Source organism: Lissotriton helveticus, chromosome 7, assembly GCF_964261635.1.
Source record: "Lissotriton helveticus chromosome 7, aLisHel1.1, whole genome shotgun sequence".
NCBI lineage: Eukaryota > Metazoa > Chordata > Amphibia > Caudata > Salamandridae > Lissotriton > Lissotriton helveticus.
In genome coordinates, this window is record NC_136068.1 from 1687644630 (window position 1) to 1687650889 (window position 6260).

The window sequence follows — 6260 nt, forward strand, 5'->3', positions numbered from 1 at the left end:
ATCTGATGCGTGAAGGTGGTGATCATCCAGAGTTTGAGAGAGCTTTTACCAAATATTCACATCATCGCAATCTAAGCATCTGCTACATTGTGCAGAACTTGTTTTACAAAGGCAAGAACAGTAGGTCTATAGCTCTCAACGCTTCATACCTTGTTTTATTTAAAAACCCCCGGGACAAACAACAAATAGCTGTCATAGCTAAACAGATGTACCCTGGAAACACACACTTCTTCATGGAGGCCTTTAACGACGCTACATCAAAACCCCACGGGTACCTGTTGGTAGACTTAAAAAACGAAACTCTAGAAGACTATAGACTAAGGGCTGACATTTTTCCCCCAGAGCTACCTGTAGTTTACACTCCAAAGCCCAAGACCAGGCCCTATAAAAAGCAGCGGTGAAGTCTTTTAGAACCATTTACAGGCCAACGCTTATAACGCTCAGTGGTGACCATGTCTGCACACCTATGCCGCAATTTAGCTCTCCTGAAAATTCTTGTTACAGCCAGCCCCCAACACCGAAAGGCCATCCTGGGCACCGCTTCTGGCGATTTAGTGGCCGCCATTTCAGAAATAGCCCTAAACACCCTAAAGTGCAACATCCCTATATCAAAGCGTCAGTTACAGGTTCTGAAGAAGAAGAAGGGGCTTATCAAGAAGCTCAGTAATAAAAGGGGCTCGCTCATAACAAAGAAGAAACTGGTGAAACAGTCTGGAGGTTTTATAGGTAACTTGCTGGGGATAGCTATACCTGTAATTACAAGCCTCCTCTCGGGTCAGTGATGGATCATGCCACAAAAATGTATCTGGTTCCTAGGCAGCAAATGGAGCAGCTGGGGTCCACCACGGACAACGCCTGGGATATCCGTAGAAATTAGACTCTACGCCTGGATACTGAAATTAAAGACATTTTGAGCAGGACTGATCTAAACCCCTACGACAAGGCTAACCTTTACAACAGCACTCTCAAAAAGTTCTTAAATTACTACACCCAGTGGAATACTGAGAAGAACAAGTTGACTCTATATACCCCAGACTCTGAACAACCAGCTGCTCAGGCCCCCGACCCTCAGCCCCTACAACCGCCTCCCGATGGTGCAACAGCTTCAGATACCTTTGTTGGAGACCTCTTAAAAAATATAGGTCAAAGGCACAGAGGGGCTGCGCAGATGCTGATGAGTAAACTAGCCACTTCAAAAGACCTAGCCTCTTGGAATGAACGCGGCGAGTTTCTCTACAAGGGCCAACCTGTTGCAGGGTCGCATATGTACGATCTAGTCAAAGGTCTGACACACCCCAAAATCCTAACGCCTCAAAATGCACCGAGAGGCTGGGAGCAGTTTCTGAGGGCCGCTGCTGAACTCAATATACCCTCCACGCTTGTTGGTAATAATGAACACCGGCGCCTGCTAGACAATTTGAAGAGTTCCCTACTGCCATCGCCTACAGGTTCTGAAGGCCCTAGACTATCTCCTACTTGGTCTACCCCTACACAGCCGACGACATCTCGGAAAAAAAAAAGACATTGACCCAGCCACCCATCGCATGGATTTTTGATTAATTGTGTGTGATTTTTTATTCCTAGGTTTCTGCAGTAAAGTTTTGTCAACTAAATATTTGTAATAAACACCTTGTTATAACTTTACAAACCGTCTCAGTCGTCTTTCAAAAAATCTTTTTATGTTGCATGTATATTGAAATAACGAGTCTGAATGCATGTTTTTAAAAAATATAATGTCTTTTATTTTAAACGTTCAACATTAAGCATACAACTGTTATAAACCCTTACAGTTTTGACAAGGTACATATTCTGTTTTCACAGGTCTGACCGACACCCAGGTGTTTTCTTTTACATATTTCGCAACTATACGGTCATTGTTAACAAGATCCCCCGGATATAGATTTAAGAAATTTCTAAACGAAAGACCCTGTGACATTTTACTGATAAAATAAATACAATGTTCCCCGCATGTGATGGCCATGGAATCCTGCACCCTTAGTTTGTTATACTGCACCACAGCTGAGCTTTTTTCACAAACTTGAATATAGGCGTTGTATAGAGTCTGTGCTCAGGGAACTCTGCGGTACTGTCAAACACTATAACCTTGTCAACATCTATAAACATGGCCGCCCAATGTGTCCCAGCCTGGTCATGCGGGTCTGTGTTAAAGACTAGGGTGCAGGGTCTTTCTGCCCCTATTTCGCCTGGTAACCCATCGCTAGGGAAAACACCCAAAAAGTATTTCCTAGCGTATTTATGTCTGCTTAAGAAGTCACGTATCTGCACAGTATCCATTTCACAAATGTTTTTAAAGATAGTCAAACAAAATCTGCCTTGCGTGGTTGATCTGAATGATACTGTTGAATACAGAGAATACGACCATGTTCACATTAGTCGGCAGTGGAGCTGCGAATCGTATTTCAGCTTTTAGATTCCCATTTTTGACCAGGTTGTAGTGATCGCCATCTTTCATGTCCGGTGTCAGGTCGAATGCGAACAGCGTGTACCACGCCCATAGCCTTCTCTTGACACTGCTACACCGCAGTCCCTTTGATGCTTTCCTGTTATCGAAACCAGTCCTTGATATTCCCTGATGTAATGCCCTGCTTCAAAACTGGGGGTGTAGGGTTTTGCAGGAATAACATTGCCCTCATGGACCAGCGCTGCGTAGTTGATGTTGTAGTGTTTAAAATTGAAGGGGTTTGAGCCATAGGTGCCACTAAAAGCTGTATTGTCCACAAACCCTATGATGATGAGTTTTGGTAGCTGTCCCAGAAATAAATTCTGCTGTTGTGTTAAGCGGGTACCTGCAGGGATGCTGAATACCTTCAGAGCTACTCTTTCCACAGCGTACTTGGCGTTGGATATTTTTGCAAAGCTTCGGCGTGTGCTAACCTGACGCTCGCGGACACTTTCACTCTCTTTACAAACAGGCTCGCAGACAGTATGTTCAGCTTGTACTGTTCCGCATCCCCGTTCATGAGGCAGAATGAGTCCTTGTTGCGATTGAGCTTGATCTTAAGATCAATGCCGTTGATGAGCAGTTTATCTTGGAAGAAGAGGTCTGAATGTATGCGCCCCAGGAGGTCAAAGGTACGGCTGTCTGCAGCATGCCCCGCTCTTTTTATAAAGCCCTTATTATCACCATCCAGAGCTGTGATTTCAAACTGTCCGTGTGTATCCCTGTGAAAGAGACCAGCTGAAAGTTGTGTGTCAAGGGCGTCGCTACTGTAATTTAGAATGCTCTCAATGTAGGCTCTGTAGGCGTACATGTTATCGTTCTGGGTGATGAGTCGGTCGCCCAGGGTGATGTCCACTTGATTAAACATGGTAGCTAGAGGGTAAGCGATCGGTGCCACTTTAGCGTCGTTGGCAATGTCGGACCCATCCGCTTTTACGATTTTACACATAAGATGCAGCAGAGTGTTGTTGAGATCCAAATACATATCCGTGGCCCCTGACACATAAAACTCTATAGGTGCCAGCGGTGTCAATGCTGCTAAAGGTGACACCTCCATGAAGAAGCTGTTTTCGATGCTTGTCTGCGTGGGTTTTAGACTAAACAAGTCTAATTCTGATTTGGCGCACTCTCCAGATCCACAATGTACGAAGGCCATGGCTGTGTTTACAAGGCTTTAAAAAATATTTACTTTAGAGCCGGTTCGCTTCTTCGCAGCTCTCTTCCGTCTTGGAGCTCTTCTTTTCTGAGGGCGTTTTGAAGAGGTCCTCCTTTTTTTATAGGGGGCTGGGGGACCCCTGCGTCTGGAAACACGCCGTTTCCTTTTGACACTCGCGCGCGGCTTATACACCAAACCAGCTCCTTCTTGAGGTTGCTTGTTCATGCGCTCTGCAACTGCCGATGTAACAGACCCCACCACCTTCTGGGCAATGTTCGTGGCAGCAGCCTTAACATGAGGCTTTGCAATTTCATAGCCTCTTCTCAGGAAAGGCATAGCTCTACTAAACAGACTCCTAAAGAATCCCCCTAATCCAGTCCCGTACATAACAGGTGAACCTTGAAAGTACGGTGGTCCTCCATAACCGGCTTGACATCTGTAATAGTCTCTGTACATAGACGGATCTCCGTAGGTTTTCATAACCACCATGATGGCTGCTTAATAACCTCTGTCGTGTCTAGGCCTTAAATGAAGCTTGACAATAACTTTCCCGTATTTAAAGGCCACCGGCTCAGACTGATCATCGTAGATCATAATTGAAATAGTGTCAAAATGGTTTTTAGAAACGACGACGTAGTCAGGTTTATTAAATTGTATGTTGACCATGGTATTATTATCACCCTGTACATGCACCCACCTTAACAACGGCGAGTAACTATCACCTATCCTCTGAGACTCTACAATATCGCTGTACACGTAGAGCATGTAGAACCCCCCATTAATATCGGGGCACGTGTGATCTTGTTCCACGGGGCTTTTCACATGTTGTACTGTCCCTAAAATCCTTCTTAATTTACCTGAACAGTTAAACAGGGTGTTTCGATTTATGGATTTAAGAAACACCTTCCTTCTCACATTATCTAGCACCAGATGAATATTCGGATGTGGTTCTATACTGGCTATGGATTTGTTGATGGCTTCGATAATGCTTGTTACGTGTGGGTAGTAGCCTGGTGGGAAGGATGTCTGTATGCCCGTGGGGTCCTGTTCCCTCTTGATGTGAAACTTGGTTTCAGCCGTTGTAAATGTATTCCATGTTCTAGGGTATTGTATTTCTGTTAGGGCAACCTCCCAGTCCCCCTTCAGGTCCACAGCCTTAGCCAATTTGACGGTGTAATTAGAAATCTGATTGTTGGGGAACATGTCCTTAGAAGCGTTGGATGGTAAGGTTATATAAAAGGGCGTAGTATCCATCGTCGCAGCGGCTTTTAGTTCACACACCCTTCAGGGAGCTGGCCAACACCCAACTGTTAAATTTCTCAGGCCATCCGCGCCATTTGACATATGCCTGGCTCTTAGCACCAGTACCTTTCCTTTTCAGAACCGTTTCAACCCTATACACGCGGTTTGGATCATCGGGCACCTTTTGTAACTCTTCCTTGTAAAAGGATCCCGCCACCGTTTCCCCATCGTAGCCCTTTAGCCTGTAAATAAACACCCCTTCCTTAAGCTCCACACTTTCCACTATAAATATTTCATCACTAAAGGTCTGTTGGAAACCCTTCGTGAAGACTCCTTTCAGTTTTGAAATCCTAACGTGATCACCATTTTTAAAAACAGACTTCTTCACCTTTGTACCAAAGTTAGGCCCATACACGTTTCTCCAGGCAGTTAACGAATTATCATGTGTTACCTCTTCAGGTGCCATTTTGATGGTCCTATGATAACTGGCATTATATACAGCTAAAAAAGCCTGTAGAACATCAACGTATCTGTATGTATTGTTGGCCGTAAAATACCGCCACATCTTAGACTTTAAAGTTCTGTTAAACCTTTCTACAACCGCTGCTTTTACCTCCGTGTGTGTTACAAAATGTTGAACATTATGCTGCTTTAATAATTTCTGAAATGACTTGTTTAAGAATTCTTTTCCTGCGTCTGTTTGTAGTTTTTGAGGAATACGCCCCTTATCGAAGATGGCTTTAAAAGCGGCTGTGACGCTAGCTCCACTTTTATCACGCAGCGCCTCTGCATATGCGTACTTGGACAACACATCTATGACTGTTAATTTAATATATAACATACACCGTCGTTATGGTTTGCTATATCTTGAAGGCTGATTATGTCCGCTTGCCACTGATAATCTATACACGCATTAACGATTGTGGGTCGCCTCTTAAAACGTCTTCTGGCAGGTTTATGTAGTGAATATGCCTCCTCTCCTGATAACCATGTCTTCACAGCTTCTCTGCTTACAGACTCCTTTTCAGCCACAGCCCTTCTATATAGAGCTGCGCCGCTGCCAAAGCTGCCAACCCCTCTTGTATCATAATAAAGTTTTCTAAACAGGCCCTCCGACATGTTAGCGGGCATTACAGTACAGGAAATGAAAGACGCTTGTTTTGTGTAAGAACATTTTATTAAAAAAAGAATGAGTATTACCATATCACAGATATTTTACATTATTACATAGCAAGTACGGCTTACATAAAGGTGTCTTGAGCTATAAGGTCACAATACATCAGGCCTTATCTATTATAAAACAGCCTTTGTGGTGCCAAGGATACCACTTTTCAGTTTTTTAGATACAGATTACACATGCGCCTTTCTATAAGTCTCTGTGCCATCTTTTTGTCACAGCAC